The following is a 19,270-nucleotide window of genomic DNA, read 5'->3' as shown; positions in this document are numbered from 1 at the left end:
TACCCAAGGGTTATATTTATAGAACCACTTGTGTGTGCTTTAAGCTAAAAAGCCCACTTAAGTGTATTTTGGCCCATATCTTATAATATTCCCAAAATCACTTAAGCATGTGGTACCTTACCATTTAAGTGCACCGTACCTTACGGTGTTCCTTAGTTACTCTATCTCTCAACAATCCGTTCTTTATGTGTGACCTTGTAGGTTTTCGCGATGTTGACAATTATATTAAATCACGCATTTAACATAATAAACAGTGAGCGGTATCTAGCAACACATCACTGCTACCCAAGTCACGAAAATGTCATGTGATCTGACAAATCCTTCTGTGATAATATTTATGTGTATAATTACCCCTTTGCCCTTATGTCTATATTGAACACAAGGCATAGACCGTGTCATCCTTGTCCAGTTCAATATTGGGCCCATAGACATTTATCCTGTTACGCAGGATGGGCAAATTCCATCTAGGACACTCATGTCCCTCAGCATGCTTTGTGGAGTACCCATCAACTGTCTTTATGGTTATCCAGTTACGGACAATGTTGGATCAGCAATAAAGCACTCGACTCTACATCTAGGGTCCATAGTGGTTTCAGGTCGAAGAGTGGTATACACCATTATCACCATGAGAATAACTTATGACACTTTGCATAACATTCTATATAGTATTCTCATAGCGGGTCAATCCAGTATAAATATTACTCTTAATATTCATACCTATGTTTAAGACTTGATAACTCTTTATCCATGATCCATGAGATGTGATCATCAGTCTACAAACATAATAGTCTTAATGCTTTAATGTTATCCCACTTCACAATAAAGCTCGACTACGGATACTTTAAGAATAGTGTCATTATGTTCAATGTGATCTCATGATTAAGTCATACTTGATACATTAAATGGACTAGCTATTCTAGGGACTTTATTAAACAAACATAATAAAGAAAAAGCCTTTTATAATTAATAAATAATTCGATACAAGTACCAAAAGTATTGGCCTCTAGGGCTTACACCAACAATCTCCCACTAGCACTAGAGCCAATCAGGCATACCCCTAATGCCCATAGATCTAGTATGGCTATCATGCTTCTGCTGCGCAAGAGGCTTTGTCAGTGGGTCAACAATATTGTCAAGTGTAGGTACTCTACATATTTTCATATCTCCTCTATCCATTATCTCTCGAATGAGGTGATAACGCCTAAGTATGTGTTTGGATCGTTGGTGAGATCTAGGCTCCTTAGAGACCAATGGGATCCACAATGCTAGGAACTATGTCAAGTTCACTAATGAACTTTTTGATCCAAACAGCTTCCTTTGTTGCACTTGAGGTAGCAATATACTCGGTCTCGGTTGTAGAATCAGCAACTGTATCTTGCTTTGAACTTTTCTAGCTCACAGCGCCACCGTTTAGGCAAAAACACATAACCATTGGAATCATGCATATTAAAGTATCTCAGCACTTTGTCTATGTATGTACTCTGACTTAGGCCAAGCAGTTTTGTGATCTATCTCTATAGATTCTGATTCCTAATATATAGGCTGCTTCACTTAGGTCCTTCATAGAAAAGCATTTCCCCAACCAAGACTTTACTTGTTGCAGGGTAGGGACATCGTTTCCAATGAGTAATATGTCATCTACATTTAATACCAGGAAAACGATCATGCTCCCACTAACCTTCTTGTAGACACAAGGCTCATGTTCATTCTTGATCCATGAGTGATACATCACCTTGATCAGTTATGAGATATTCATATCTCTCAGGTAGGTGACGTATCCTGCCTGACCTACACTGGTATTGTTCTACTTGAGCAGGTTGCTCTTACACAATTATTTGTGTTTCCTGCTCTAATTCCTCCATAGGTGTATCAATGCTTTGTGATTCTTGAATTTCTTCAAGCTCTACTTTCCTCCCACTGATTTCTTTGGAAATAAAATCCTTTTCTAGGAAAACTCCAGTTCGAGCGACAAACACTTTGCCCTCAGAAGGATTGTAGAAGTAATACCCTCTTGTTTCTTTAAGCATTTGTCAGATTTGGGCTCAAGCTTAGTTGAAATTTGTCGTTTCACATAAACTTCGCAACCCCAAATCTTCATGTAAGACATATGTGGTTTCTTACCACTCCATATCTCATATGGTGTCTTCTCAACCTTTTGGATGGAACACGGTTAAGTGTATAAGCTGATGTCAATAGTGCATGTCCTCAAAAGGAGTTTGGAAGATCGGTGTGACTCATTATGGATCGGACCATGTCTAACAGGGTTCGATTTCTTCTCTCAGATACACCATTCCATTGGAGTGTTCTAGGAGGAGTAAGTTGGGATAGGATCCCACACTCTTTCAGATGGTCATCAAACTCTAGGCTTAAATACTCACCATCTCGATCTGATCGAAGAGTTTTAATATTCTTACCTAGTTGGTTTTGTACCTCATTCTTGAATTCCTTGAACTTTTCAAAGGACTCTGATTTGTGTTTCATTAAATACACATAACCATATCTACTGAAAATATCAGTAAATGTGATGAAGTATTGAAAACCTCCTCTGGCTGGTATGTTCAGTGGTCCACATACATCAGTATGTATGAGGGCCAAAAGATCATTAGCTCTTTCACCTTTTCCTGTGAATGGAGACTTTGTCATCTTTCCAATTAAACAAGATCTGCATGTCTCATAAGATTCATAATCAAAAGAGTCCAAGAGTCCATCTTTATGGAGTTTGGAAATGCGTTTCTCATTTATGTGGCCTAATCGACAATACCAAAGGTAAGTTGGATTTAACTCATTAGGTTTCATCCTTTTAGTATTAATATTATAAATAGGCATTTCAAGATCAAGGACATATAGTCCATTGTTCATTTGTGCAGTAGCATAGAATATATCATTCAAATAAATTGAGCAACAATTGTTCTTTATTATAAATGAAAAACCAAACTTGTCCAAACAAGAAACGGAAATAATATTCCTGCTAATTGCAGGTACATAATAACAGTTCTCTAACTGAATTATTAAACCACTAGGTAAAGTCAATACATAAGTTCCTACGGCTAAAACATCAACCTTTGCTCCATTGCCAACTCGTAGGTCAACTTCACCTTTTGCCAAATCTCTACTCCTTTTCAGCCCTTGCACATTTGTATAAATGTGAGAACCGCATCCAGTATCTGATACCCATGATGCAGAAGTAGATAAATTAATTTCAATAACAAAAATACCTGAAATTAAAGTCTCTACTCCATTCTTCTTATCTTCCAGGTACTTTGGGCAGTTTCTCTTCCAGTGTCCGGTCTTACCGCAATGGAAGCACGTGCCTTCTTTTGCTATGCCTCCACTAGGCTTCAAAGCAGCAACGGTGGGTTTGGGTTTGGCAACTTCCTTGCCTTTCCCTTTATCACCCTGCTTGGTGGGCCTTTTGTTCTGTCTCTTTCCATTTCCGATCATCAGAATGGACTTCCCTTTTGACTTCATATTCTACTCAACAGTTCTTAACATGGCTAGCAGTTCAGGAAGAGATTTGTCCATATCATTCATATTGAAATTTAGGACAAATTGACTGAATCTATCTGGAAACGATTGCAAGATCAAATCAGTCGCAAGTTCCTTTCCGAGGGGAAAACCCAATCTCTCATGGTTCTCCACATACCCAATCATCTTGAGCACATGGAGACCTACAGGGGCTCCCTTAGCTAACTTGCCTTGAAAAAGGGCTTTTGAAACTTCAAACCTCTCATACTTGCTTGTTCTTGATAGAGCATCTTCAGGTGTTCGATCATATCGAACGCTGCCATGTTCTCATGTTGCTTTTGCAATTCTGAGTTCATGGTAGCTAGCATGAGACAAGCAGTTTCATTGGCATCATCGACATGCTTATTATAAGCATCTCTTTCTGCCCTAGGTGCAGAACTAGGAGGTTCCTCTTCAGGAACAGGTTTCTCTAAGACATACAACTTTTTATCATGTTTGAGGACAATCCTCAAGTTTCGGTGCCAATCCAGAAAATTTGTCCCAGACAATTTTTCTTTGTCAAAGATTGATCGCAAGATGTTGTTAGAGGTGTTTGTTGTCATGGTAATCTACATGAGGATTAATGAAAATATAAGTATCATTGACATATTTAATTAGGCCTTTAATTAAATATGCTCCCACTATTTTACTCAAAACAAATGACCCTCATCATCTGATTCGGAAAATCCCGTTGGAAGATTTTCTAGTGGGTCGAGATCCATATTTCACTTCGTTCTAAGTCCGCGTAGGCGGATTACACAAAACTAGGTTATTTAGGTAGGAACTCCTTCCAATTGGATCTCATACAACTCTCGAAAATTTCAGTTGGGTGAATAACTCCTTATTCCAATCCATCATATGGATCATTCCTAACTCTTGCTTCTAGACATATATAATATTATTATAATTAAGTTTGACCCATCGTTTTAGCAGTTGGATATTACAATTATCCCATCGCACCTTACTAATACAGAACATGCACCTCGCGTAGGCGAAACCTACATTATCCGATACTAGTCTTGATGAGTGCTAAAACTTGGAAAACAAACATATATAATATTATAATAATTTGTTTAGTTAAGTTTGACCCATTGTTTTAATAGTTGGATATTACAATTATCCCATCGCACCTTACTAATATAGAACATGCACCTCGCGTAGGCGAAACCTACATTATCCGATACTAGTCTTGATGAGCGTTAAAACTTGGAAAGCATAAACTTAATATTTAATTTGAGGGAATTGCAATTTTTCTGATCTCACCGGCTTATTTATCATATAAATCGTCTCTCACATGCATCAACATACATTCACATGCATCAACATACATATATAATGAAACAGTTATGGCCCCTAGCGCAATTGTCCTCCCAAGCCAATGAGAGAACCTAAGCTAACTTAATAATGATCTAAGCTTCTCCAAGCAAGATCTTCAAGGTTGTCCTCCTTTGGCACTGACTTCTTTGCTTTCTTCATGTCATTACATTTCATAAAAGAAACTCCTTTTACATACGAGAGAGTGAGATTAGAAAAGAAGTTACATTGAGAGATTAAAAGAGAGGCACGACACGCAGGTCGTATTTTAAAATCCAAAATAAAATAAAGGAAAACTAAGGCCATAACCGATCACCACAAGACAATAATAAACACATTATTATTATTATCAATTTTAATTCTTTTAATCAATTAAAACCAAATTAAATCTCGACGACCGATCACATTACGCAGAGTTAGCCGAACATGTGAATTTTGCCTTACGTTAACCGGTTAACCAAATGCGTTAACCGGTTAACACTGTTGAAAAACTGTTAGAAAATTTTATTTCTGTCTTGCGTTAACCGGTTAACCAAATGCGTTAACCGGTTAACACTATTTGAAAATCTGTTCAAAATTTGTTTTCTGCCATGCGTTAACCGGTTAACCAAATACGTTAACCGGTTAACACTGTTTGAAAAAATTTTAGAAAACAGTATTCCGTCTTGCGTTAACCGGTTAACCATATGCGTTAACCGGTTAACACTGTTCGAAAAAGTGTTTAGAAAGCACAACTCTTGTTCAATCATAACCCCGATCGCATAACTCTCTGACAACACAACCCTTGTGCCGTCACTAACCCTGATGCACCAATTTCAGACCGTCAAACACATCTCGATTGTTGATTCAGTATGATTGATCAACACGTCATTGCTTCACCATACTAATGTCGGATCAAGAAGCAAACGACCATTGATCGCTCAAAGGAAAACAACCATTGAGTGTTTGAATGAACGAAACGAGAACACTATATCATATATAATGTATTTTGCATCAGGATTACTTATATCATATATATAACTTGCTCGATCTCAATTTAATCTTTGATTCATTCTCTCTTTAATCGTATTAATACAGAAAATAAACAGTTATCAGATTCATGGTTTCGTAAGTGGCTCTGATACATCTGAAGGAGAATGGCCATCCAAGGTGCAGCGGAATTTAAAAGTTTCTCCTTTAATGATCCTTACTAATGGGCATGCTTAGTGATAGAATCGTTACCTCTTGTGGCGATCACGAACGTTGAACGATGACAACGCCTCTACTCAGTCCACACGAACGGATTCCTTCAATCTTAGTGCTAGCTGCTACAAATGAAGGTTTTAAGTGAGAGAGAGAGGGAAACGAAATTCCAATTAGAGTTACAATGCTTCTACCCAAGGGTTCTATTTATAGAACCACTTGTGTGGGCTTCAAGCTAAAAAGCCCACTTAAGTGTATTTTGGCCCATATCTTATAATATGCCCAAAATCACTTAAGCATGTGGTACCTTACCATTTAAGTGCACCGTACCTTACGGTGTTCCTTAGTTACTTTATCTCTCATCAATCCGTCCTTTGTGTGTGACCCTGTAGGTTTTCGCCACGTTGGAAATTATATTAAATCACACATTTAATATAATAAACAGTGAGCGGTATCTAGCAACACATCACTGCTACCCAAGTCACGAAAATGTCATGTGATCTGACAAATCCTTCTGTGATAATAATTATGTGTATAATTACCCCTTTACCCTTATGTCTATATTGAACACAAGGCATAAATCGTGTCATCCTTGTCCAGTTCAATATTGCGCCCATAGACATTTATCCTGTTACGCAGGATGGGCAAATTCCATCTAGGACACTCATGTCCCTCAGCATGCTTTGTGGAGTACCCATCAACTGTCTTTATGGTTATTCAGTTACGGACAATGTTGGATCAGCAATAAAGCACTCGACTCTACATCTAGGGTCCATAGTGGTTTCAGGTCGAAGAGTGGTATACACCATTATCACCATGAGAATAACTTATGACACTTTGCATAACATTCTATATAGTATTCTCATAGCGGGTCAATCCATTATAAATATTACTTTTAATATTCATACCTATGTTTAAGACTTGATAACTCTTTATCCATGATCCATGAGATGTGATCATCAGTCTACAAACATAATAGTCTTAATGCTTTAATGTTATCCCACTTCACAATAAAGCTCGACTACGGATACTTTAAGAATAGTGTCCTTATGTTTAATGTGATCTCATGATTAAGTCATACTTGATACATTAAACGGACTAGCTATTCTAGGGACTTTATTAAACAAACATAATAAAGAAAAAACCTTTTAAAATTAATAAATAATTCGATACAAGTACCAAAAGTATTGGCCTCTAGGGCTTACACCAACACATACTCCTTCTCCAAACTTTGATTTCCCTGTGTTTGAAGCTGATGAAGAGATTGATAATGAAGAAGTATCTGATGAATTATCCTGTTTGCTTGAGCACAAGGAAAAAGCCATTCATCCATTTGAAGAGCAGATTGAATTAGTCAACATAGGTTCTGAAGATAATGTGAAGGAAGTCAAGATTGGGTCTCAACTGTGTCCAGAGGCTAAGAAGGGGTTGATTGATCTTCTTGAAGAGTATTTGATGTGTTTTCTTGGTCTTATCAAGACATACCTGGTTTGGCTTCTGAGATTGTGGAGCATAGGTTGCCATTGAAGCCAGAATGCTCGTCGGTCAAGCAGAAGTTGAGGAGAACTCATCCTGATATGGCAGTTAAGATCAAAGAGGAAGTGTGTCGCATACGCGAAAATCAACCGGCGGGAAAAGACACAGAGCCGCCACCGTGCGTTATTTATCCCAAAGGAGGGAAAGGAAATGCTCGAAGTAAACCTGGAAAGGAAATGGTCTCACGACCAAAGATTGCAAGGATCGGGAGTCGGTTACGCAAGGGGAAGGTATTAGCACCCCCTCACTTCCGTCGTACTCGACGGGATCCACGCTCAGAAAGAATAGAATAAGGTTGCTGAATAACTGCTCAAAAACTGCACACACACTGTAATAAAACACAGGCGGAAGACGGAGAAAGCGGACCCGGCAGGATGTCGCATCCTGGGCCTACGTAGTTTGTCAGACACAAACATCAGAGTCGACGTAGTTCGGGGGAACGGGAAACGCGCTCGCTAGGATATCGCATCCTATGCATACGTATCTTCTCTAACAAGAGCAAGAATCAGAGCACTCGTAGCTCGGCTAACGCACGCTGAAACAAAACGCTGAATACAAAGACGCTGAGACGTTAGAGCAAACACACAACTGGAAACAGACTGCCAATGGCTGGTCTTACATCCAACTCCGAACAAAGAAACGCAAACAGGAAACCGAATGCCAATCGCTGGACTTACATCAGACTCCTAACAAACAACAAACAAACGGGAAACCGAATGCCAATCACTGAGCTTACATCAGACTCCAGACAAACGCACACAACCAGGAAACCGAATGCCAATCGCTGGACTGACACCAGACTCCAAGCACACACACAAGAAGAAGAAGGGTCTCGATTACAACTAGGGCAAGAGAAAGGGAAGGTCTCAATCGCAACGAGGGCGAGAGGAAAAGGTCAAAGTTAGTTGTCAGTCAAACTCGATAAGACATCGCATCTCGTGCCTACGTATCTCATCTGAACATGAGAATTAGAGTTGCCGTAGTTCGGCTAAACTATTTCTATTTGTTTTATGTTTTTTAGATGAACAACGTCACTACACAATCTACCGGATGCTCGACCTTGGGAGACTTACTCACCTGTAGTGGAAGGAGTTAACGTGTCCTTAAGAGGGGATACAGTTGGTTTGTGTTTTAGGAAAGCTCGCGCAAGAAAGGAAGTCCTAGACGAAGGAACCGTGCTACCTTAATTGACATGCAAACGAGAGACTATGCGAAGTCTAGCAATCCTATGGGGATACAATCACACCACACAAACACATACAGCATGAAGTAAACACACCAACAAGGGGCTCAAACATCAAGGGTGAGGCTTTAGTCAAGGGGTCATATCAACCTCGATAAACAAGTCGGGTTTTAGTCAAGGGGTCATATCAACCTCGACAAACAAGCCAACTAAAAGGGTATCTGAGGGCTCTTAACCCCTGACACTGACCGTCAGGGTGAGCAGATGAAAGGTGATGAGGATAAGACCTCATAGCTCTTAACCCGGGCCTGGGTAAGCTTGAATCAATGAAAACGTGGGAGTCCAGAATGTGGGACTCTACTCCACTTGACTGACTCTATATACAAGGATCTTAGGTGTTTATTCAAATGCATCAGCACGTAGTGCGAGCAAGATGAAAGACTCAACTGAATAGCAGGGGATTGATTGCAAATCCCTTCTATCTGCCAATTGCCTCTTCACTTAGGAGGACTTGAATTACATGGCACAAATATAAACAAACACAGTCATTGCCTCTTAAGGAGGACTTCAGCCAAACGCCTGCCAAACAGAAACGACAGGGCTTCCAGACTACATGGAGTACAAGAATTATCACCTAGGTGGTATGCCAACCACAAGCAAAGCAAAGCAACTCAAGCAATGAGTTAAAGCTACTAAAGTACCTGTAAGAAAATCAAACAAGTCAATATCCACATTCAGACAAACCAAACAGACAGTCAACAGTGAGACAACCAATATACACAATGCAAGTCAACAACCCAAGTGAATTCATCACCAAGGAACCTACAACACAAGAAAGGTTAGTGGAAAAAGAATTTTGCATCTCAATTCATGAGATCAACATAAACCATTGGGACTAAGAGCTTGAACCTGAAATACAAAACTCAAAAGATGAGTACAAACCACTAGCACCAAGGCTAGGGTCAAAGGCAAGGTAAAAAGTCAAAACAGCAACCAATATTCAACATGAAGCATACTTATTCAATCAAGAACATGTCCTAAAAAGGACTAAACCTAAATCACAAGGCAAATCCATCTACCAATCATGATAAGGCAAAGGCAATCACAATGCACATACTTGGACTTCAAGAATCAAAATTCCATATTAAAACATAAATGAATCAAACAATCATGAAAAATTTTATGTGCATACAACATGTAAAACACAATCATCATGCCAAAAATTATAATCAGAGAAGCTCAATTGACATGGATAAGAAAATGAATAAGATCAACATCAAATTGTGTGACACACATTGTCACACCTAAAGTTCATGTGCCTAAAACAGAAATGAAAAATGCTAAAAATGCACAACCAAGCCTCAAAAATCATGCAACATGTTGGGAATCAACATACCAAATTTCAAATTAATTGGCCAATGTATGAGCATTTCACAATAGAATGAATGAAGCATGTCACATTTGCATACATGTTCAAAGAATCAATCACATTTAAAATTCCAGAATTGATAAAATCATAAAATCAGCATCACAAAATAATAGACATCTCAAGGATCATGTGGAAAAAATTTGGAATTAATTGGATTAATATGCTATTTTTGGTGATTTTTTGAATGTGATAAAAATATTTGAAATAAAATGAACAAAGCACATGTTGAATTGGAGGGAAATGATAAAATGTGAACTAAGTTTGAAAAAATGCCCTCAGCTGGAATCGAACCAGGTGCATAAAAAAATAGGAGCGCATGAGCAAAATAAATTCCCAATGCATCCGCTGGGAATCAAAGGGATGGAAAGGCGTTTTGTACAAAACGCAGCGCTCCATTTATTGAGTTGGCATGCCAACTCAACAGTCAGCGCGTACGTGGAACGGGTCAAGCAAGCAGTATCCAATGGTTTGGCCAACAGGCAAGGCGTGGCAGCTGACTGGGATAATAAACCCTAGCGTTCATGCACGGCGGTGACAGCGGTGGTTTCCACCGTCTTCTTCGTGAAGACGGTGGTTGCTACAGTGAACACACATAATTTTTTTTCCATATTTTGCAAAATCATATACCAAACGTAAGCTTGCAACACGTAGAACACGGATCCAGCCTTATTTAAGTCTAAATCATCATGGATTGTGAGAATCGATCAAAAACATTTTGTACATTCAAACTTTAAACTAACATATCTCCATGAATATTGCACCATTTTTAACTCTAAAAGCATCAGCATGCTCAGCAATCACAGATCTATCTAAACATATGCATAAAATCATGAATTAAGAGGATCAAATTTCACACCTCTTGAAGATCAATCAATGGCAGCAGTGGATTCGAAGGCTTAGCTGTGTCCAAATCTCTTCTATCAACCTTGTTATGAAGTCTGATGTAGAAATTGAAGCTTGAAATGAACTAGATCTTGATTAATTTGCCACTTCCATCTTCATGTTCTTGAGCTTGCACACCTTGATTCTTCGCCAAATGCTTCAATCAAGAGCTTGAATTCTACCAAATGATGATCAAGAAACCAAAATATGCAATAAAAATTATGTGTTACTTGAAGAATTTTTGAATTATGATGGAGAGAAATTTTGGAGGGAAAACTTGGATCTAGATCTAGAATGAATGAACTCCCAAAATTCTGTTATGATTAGCCTTTTATATGCTTCCCTAATCACTTTGCTAATTACACTTAGGCGTGGCTAATGAAAGTTTAATGAGATATGAGGTGTAATGCCAAATTGGAAATTTCACCCAATGCACGGCCATTATGAACGTGAACAGTAGCATGCATGGTGTATTTTCACTTAAAATGATAGAATGGTTAAAAAACTCATATGATGTACCAATTTTAAATTCATGATTTTCCCTCCAAAAATCACATGCATGGCCAAATGATCATGTGAACAAATTTCATGCCATGTAATGAATGATTTGGAAAATATATGTCATGAGGAGCATAATGCAAAAAGAGACACTCAATTTGGAGTTTTAGATCAAAAGTTATGGCCCTTGGAAGTTCCATGCACACTTGGTGATCATTTGCTCATATCTCCTCAACCATTCATCAGATGCTCATTATCTTGGACTTTTTGGAAATGGGAGAGAAAGGTCTTCAACTTTCATGTTGGACAAAATTTCATTTAAAGCTTATTTGATGTTGGAAAGTCAAGTTGAAAGTGTTCCAAAAACTTGCCATTTTTGGAAACTTGAAATTACAGGTCACTTTCCATTTTGGGAAACTTTTGATCTGGCTTCAAAATCTTCAATGTAGATGTTTGACATGATGAATAAACCTCTTTTGGACATGAATGAAGTGTCTCAAACCATGTCTCCACCTCCTAGCCCTCAGTTGACCTTCAGTTGACTTTTATGGACCTCAGATGACCTGGACATGTACTGATGACTTTTGAGCCTTCAACACTTGGTACAATAGCTTCAAAATGAACCTTAGCTCATATAAGCTTTTTAGAACAACCATGTGGCCCTCATCTCAAGGAAAACTTGCTCTCTTTGCACAGATGAATTCTCTTGATGCCAGTTCTAGTCGATATGATGCAATGCAATGTGCAATGTTAATGTAATGTTAATGACCTAAAAAATGAAAATGTATGCATGAATGGGGGGTGCAAATTTGAGGTGCTACAGCTGCCCCTATTCAATCAACTGAGAACCTGAATGGATGAGAGCAACGGCTGTCAGACCTTCAAGGTACACAGGGATTGAATACCAAAAGAACCTAGAATTTGCACTCTGCGGGGGATGATCAAATAAACAGTCGACTTGATATGCACTGATATCAAGGAAAGCGAGGCCATTTACCGATGGCGGCTGGTGGAACAGTCGACTTGATATACACTGATATCAAGGAAAGCGAGGCCATTTACCGATGACGGCTTGGGGAACAGTCGACTTGATATACACTGATATCAAGGAAAGCGGGGCCATTTACCGATGGCGGCTGGTGGAACAATCGACTTGATATACACTGATATCAAGGAAAGCGAGCCATTTACCGATGTCGGCTGGTGGAACAGTCGACTTGATATACACTGATATCAAGGAAAGCGAGTCATTTACCGATGGCGGCTGGTGGAACAGTCGACTTGATATACACTGATATCAAGGAAAGCGAGCCATTAACCGATGGCGGCTGGTGGAACAGTCGACTTGATATACACTAATATCAAGGAAAGCGGGGCCATTTACCGATGGCGGCTTCGACTGAGGAGGAACGAGATGTCCAAAACTGGAACCAGACAAGACGTTTACCGACGACTCTACTGGGGATTTTGAAAAGATACATGACCAGACATTGACCAATGACTAGGAAGGAACTCGACGTTTATCGACATCGAAAGATGATGTTTACCGATACCAACAAAAGGACGACCAGACATTTACCGATGATTGGGAAAAGATACACAACCAGACGTCAACGGACAAATGGGAAAAACTCGACGTTTACCGACATCGAAAGATGATGTTTACCGACACCAAAAGAAAGTACGACCAGACATTTACCGATGACTGGGAAAAGATACACAACCAGATGTCAACGGACGAATGGGAAAAACTCGACGTTTACCGACATCAAAAGATGATGTTTACCGACACCAAAAGAAAGTACGACCAGACATTTACCAATGACTGGGAAAAGATACACAACCAGACGTCAATGGACGAATGGGGAAAAACTCGATGTTTACCGACATCGAAAGATGATGTCTAATGACACCAAAAGAAAGGAGACCCACACGGGGATCAACACGACACCTACTGGCATTGTAAGGATGACATCTACATATGCCAAAACAAGGCAGACGCTCGCCGGGGGCTACGCTGGGGAGTCGAGCTTTCCTTCCACGGACGGGTGAGGAAATAAACCTCTCTGGGGATTACCAATCCTGAACGCTGTCAAGAGCAACTGCAGCAAATGTGCCATACAGATGTTGCAAAACGGTCCACCTCTGTTGGGGATACGATCCAAGCCTGCAAGATGCAAGGGGAGGAAAACTCCTGCTGGGAAAGCAAGTGATCACTTTGCTGAGCTCGCAATTCTGATTCGACCTCCCAACTCTGTGGGGAATAACACTGCTGGGGATGCTTTCTGATCCGTCCTTCTCGAAACGACAGAGAAACCCACTCAACTAGGGAGTCACTTGTTGGGAAAACAACAACCTTCCAACCATGCTGGGGAAACCAATTCTGAAATCGACCCAAATGACCCAACGTCACGATGATAAACTCGTCAGAGTAACATCTTCGTCGACCAGCTCAACCAAATCTCGAATGGCAACCACGGCTTGGGGCTAGCTTATGCTTGCAATGCTAATGCATGAATTTTACAGCGGAATGCTCCATACTCATGGAAATGCTACGCAATTAATGATGCAATATGCTATGCTTATCTAAATGATGAATGCATAAAAAAATGTCCCCTCTAGGGACAACACTGGGGAGCTCGAGGGACTCCGCTGAGGAACTCAATGTCACTCCAATCTCCACCCTACTGGGGAATAGCGCTGCTGCTGGGGAAAGGAATAATCCTTACTGAGGGACGACCTCTACTGAACTTGATCCGCTTGGGGACTCCGCTGGGGAAAGACCACCAATGCTCAACTCCGCTGGGGAAACAACAACCTTCCAACTTGCCGGGGAAATACTCTTCTCGACCCTGCTGGGGATTACAACACTTCAGACCTGGCTGCTGAGGAACAATCTACATGTTGGGGATATGGCCACCTTCAGGCTCGCTGGGGACGCTAACAGTCCTCCGACTTGCTGGAGAAATACTCTTCTCGACCCTGCTGGGAATTACAGTCTTAACCCTGCTGGGGATGATAACCAATCTCAGGCCTGGTGGCCGAGGAAACCACCGCTCTCGAACTCGCTGGGGAGATAACGACCTCGAACCCTCTGAGGAAATACGGCCTACTTGACACGGATCACCCGTCGATTCTTCGAACACTGGTGTTTACCATCCAACCCCAGTGTAAACTTTCCACTTTTGAGAGCTCCCAGTCTCATCTGGTCTCTTCTGATTCATCTCCTTGTATTCTCGGCTTCTCTAGGCTTCGAGACAATCGATCTCCTCAGATTCGGGCCAACTCTTTAATCCTCAGACTTTGAAGAGTCTTCTTGATTACCCTCTCGGATCGTCTCCATTCTTTCGCCGTCTTTTCACCGTTCTTCTATCCCTTGCCCCTGATCGGACTCTGCGGGGATCTCTTGTTAAAGCGCTTTACATCGCAACCTGCAAGTGAGTGAAAATATCTAACAGCACCTGCAAAATAGATCGTCAGATAAAAACATGCCCCAGGTGTGCCAAAATTTCAACACTTAGGTCACTCGGGCTTCCGAATAAGATTTCACGTCTTCAATCTCGTAAACATGCATCGGAAGGGACCTTTATGTTTTAAAATGAAAAGATTCTTTATCAAAATAAACGGATGTTTTTGCAATCAAAGCAGTAATGAAAACAAAAACAACATTATTTGACTGACTATGCATTTTATTGACTGAAAAAAAAAAAGGTGGCTCATGACTGAGCAAAACACCGGAAGCAATCCCTGAAAAGAGGTAATTGCGTATAAAAGGAAAAATCTATCCTAATGGCAATGTGAAACCGTGATCTCATCGAGTTCCAACTCGGTTACACCCCATATATCTTCAAGACTCTCCGCTCTTTCTGCCTTTTGAATAAGACGCTTCCGACCGATCCCTGCCGGGGATTATCCATTTGTCATGCTAGACGCAGTTGTTCGTTTCAATCCCTCTTTTGCTTGGACCGCCCTTTCGGGTTTTCAGTCCACCGGGATACCCATTTTTGCCCAAGCCGCCCTTGTGGGTTTTCGACTTGCCGGGTGTACAATTTTCTTTTTATCCCTAATTTTTGCCCGAACTTTTCTCATATATTTTTTTTTTGGTTCGCCGGGATGCCCTTTTTTGCCTGGACTCTTTTATTCTTTTCGTCCAGCGGGTCAATTTTTATGAAGTATCTTTTAACTGCGTTCGCATTTACAGGGGATGGAGAATCCTCACCATCTGTGGTCGTTAACAACGAGGCTCTGCCAGAGAAAACCTTCTTGACCGCGAATGGATCTTCATAATTGGGTGCCCACTTGCCCCTACGATCGTTCTAAGGAGGAAGAATCCTTTTCAACACCACGTCTCCCACACGATACCCACGAGGTCGCACCTCTGGTCAAAAGCACGTTTCGTTCACTGGGTACGACTGTCCACGACAAATGGTTGCCAACCTTTTTTCCTCGATCAGGCTCAACTTTTCGTACCGAGTCCTTATCCATTCAGCCTCTTCCAACTTTCATCCATCAGGACTCTCCACGATGGGATCTGGACCTCAATAGGTAATACCACTTATATTCCATTCACGCGCGAGAACGACTTTGCCCCGGTAGACGTACGCACCGAAGAGCGATACCCAGGCTACAAGCTCTATACTCAGCCACCATTGTTGGTGCATTCAAATGTTATCCGGGCAACAAAAGGACCGTGGGATCCCCTTTGGCGTAACCAAAGCAACAGCAACCCTGCTTCCATTCGCGTGAACGGCCCCATCAGACATCAGAGTTCGTTCAGATTCAGGGTCAGGCCCCTCCTCCGGGATTGGTTCCTCACAATCTTTCGATTTGAGAACCTCGATGTCCTCATCAGGGAACTCAAACTTCATCGGTTGATAATTTTCAACGGGTTGTTGGACGAGGTAATCAGACAGTACACTCCCCTTTATTGCTTTCGGAGAGGTGTACTACATATCGTATTCAATCAAAATCATTTGCCCTCTCGCAACCCGTTCGGTCAATGCTGGCTTCTCTTGCTGGCTTTTCAAAAACATACTTGATCGGATCCATCTTGGAAATCCACGAAGTGGTATGAACCAGCATATACTGTCTCAGTCGGCGAGCAGCCTATGCCAAAGTACAACAAGTTTTCTCGAGCAGTGAATATATTGTTTCACAGTCGGTAAACTTTTTGCTAAGGTAAATTGCATGCTCTTTTCGACTAGACTCGTCATGCTGCCCCCAGTACACACCTCATAGATCCCTCGAGGGCTGTCAAGTACAGAGTTAATGGTCGTCCCTCCCCGGGAGGCATCAGAATCGGAGGCTCCTGCGAATATTCTTTTATTGTTCAATGCCCCTTGGCAATCATTATTCACCTAACCGTTTGATCTTTTCTTTTTTTTCCAACAGCTTGAATGGGTTCACACGTGGCTGTTAGATGAGATGTGAACCGTGAAATGCAGTTCAATCTACCTAAGAGACCACGAACCTCCTTTTCTGTTCTCGGTTCAGGCGTTTCTTGTATTGCTTTTTCTTTCTTTTTTTCTTTTTTTTCTTTTTTTTCTTTTTTTTTAGCAGGATCAACCTCGATTCCTTTTTTCCGCTCACAATAAGCCCCAGCAACATACCGGACCGCACTCCAAAAGTGCACTTATTCGGATTCAACCTCAGTTTGAACTGTCTCAACCGGTCGAACAACTTGCCCCGGTCTACCAGATGCCCCTCTTCTGTCTGGGACTTTGCTATCATGTCCTCAACATAGCATTAAATTTCATGATGAATCATATCATGCAACAAAGTCACCCTGGCTCTTTGATACGTGGCACCAGCGTTCTTGAGACCGAATGGCATCCGCTCTTTGACACTCGCCTCCAAGGCGGCCCCAACTTTCACTTCCTTTCAGACCTCCTTGGTGCCCAGATTAACAACCTTAACTCGCTCCTCGTGCGGTTGAATCACCTTCTCCTCTTGTTTCAACAATCTGGTTAATTCCTCCGGCAATTTACAATCTTCTTCGCCTCCTTCTTCGGCATGATAGATCGGATTGTCGAAGCCATACAAAGGTGTAAGCGAATTGTTATCAATGAGATCAGGAGAATAGTTGCATCTACATGAATATTGATTCATGCATTGCTTCTGAGGTCGGAACGAGACAAATCAAAATGAAAACAAACATTGCCATTTTTATATATTTTTTTAAACTGCAAAAATAAATGAAAAACAGGGAACACCGTTTTTACTACAAAAACATCCATTTATTAATGATGCAAAATGTTGCAAAATGAAACACATGAGGTGGCCCTTACAATGGACCATTACGTTTCGGGCAAAACGTATGGCTTTCATGCAAACAGAATTGAAAAACAGAAATATTACTCTTCATGATGAATGACAGTGATGATCTTTGAGGCCTTCCAGTTCCCTGGTACGCACGATTTTATCCATGAGTCCAGCTCGCAATCACTGTCAATCTCTTCACCCACCGCACAGGCGTGACCTGGATCCAGCATTCCAGCACTGATGAATGTGAACGGTTGACGACGTCCTCTGTTTTGCTCAGACGAGTCTTGGCCTTCCTGATAGCCAACCCCGAACCTATCAGCCTTTACCACAACGTCTACCATTCTTCCCCATCCTTGGGCTTCTTCGCTCTTCACCACTTCCATGGCCTGTTTGTAAGAAGAAATGGACGGCTTCTTCTCTTTCTCAGCAAGAATGGCATTCTCCACCTTGACGGTTTCAACTGCCTGACATGGTGTTTCACATATTTCACTGTCCATTTCCACGTCCATCATTCTCTGGATCGTTTCCCTCATCATTATGCACTCATTTGTAGCGACAGCCGCACAACAATTATCACAACCAGGGAAAGCTCCACTCTTCATCAGATGTCTCTGGACCTTAGACCTTGGAGTTTTTAACTGATCTCCCTTCATCACCTCAGTTTTTCCCTGATCCTCTGACATCACATTCACTCCCATAGGACCATGCATTGGCACGGGGTCAACATTAACATTTGGCGTAGGTGCAAAATTGATGGCTTTAGAATCCACCAAATCTTGAACGACATGCTTAAAAGCTCTACAACCCTCAACATGATGTCCGGGTGCCCCAGAATGGAACTCGCACCTGACGTTCTCATCGTAATTTGTAGGCCTCCGATGTAGTTCTACAGGAACCAATATCCTCGGCTGAACTAACCCAAGATCCCTCAACCTCTTAAACAGAAGGGTATAAGTCACGGGTGGCTTATCAAACTGACGATCCGTCGTCCCCTTCTTCACTTGGCACCCAGCTCTCTGTGCTCTCTATTGAGGTGGTTGTTGCTGCTGTTGGACAGATCGATTACCAACAGGAGTAGTCACTGTAACAGCATACGGGTGGTAACGATCTCTACCATGTTCCTTTCTGGTATGCACACCACTTGATTCAACCTCCTTCTTGTGCTGACCATTTCTAGAGGGCTTCTTTACTCCAGACGACGGAGCATTTCCCTGAATTTTCTCCGTTATCAGCCATTTTTCAATCCTCTCCACCCTTTCAGCAATTGCTTTCTTCCCCAAGGCGAGCCCTTGCACGACATTGAACAACTCCCTCATCATCTCTTTCAATTCGAGAATGTCGGCGTTGGGTGGATCCATCAGCTTGGATTTGTTGCGTCTGGTAGGATATCTGAGCGGAGGAATGATTCGGTGGGCGCGAGCAGTGATTCTTCTGTCAACCAGACAGGTTAGATACTAGCACCTACAAAACAGAAAACA

The sequence above is a fragment of the Lathyrus oleraceus genome, chromosome 7, assembly GCF_024323335.1.
Source record: "Lathyrus oleraceus cultivar Zhongwan6 chromosome 7, CAAS_Psat_ZW6_1.0, whole genome shotgun sequence".
Lineage (NCBI taxonomy): Eukaryota > Viridiplantae > Streptophyta > Magnoliopsida > Fabales > Fabaceae > Lathyrus > Lathyrus oleraceus.
Note: the sequence above shows the minus strand (reverse complement) of the source record.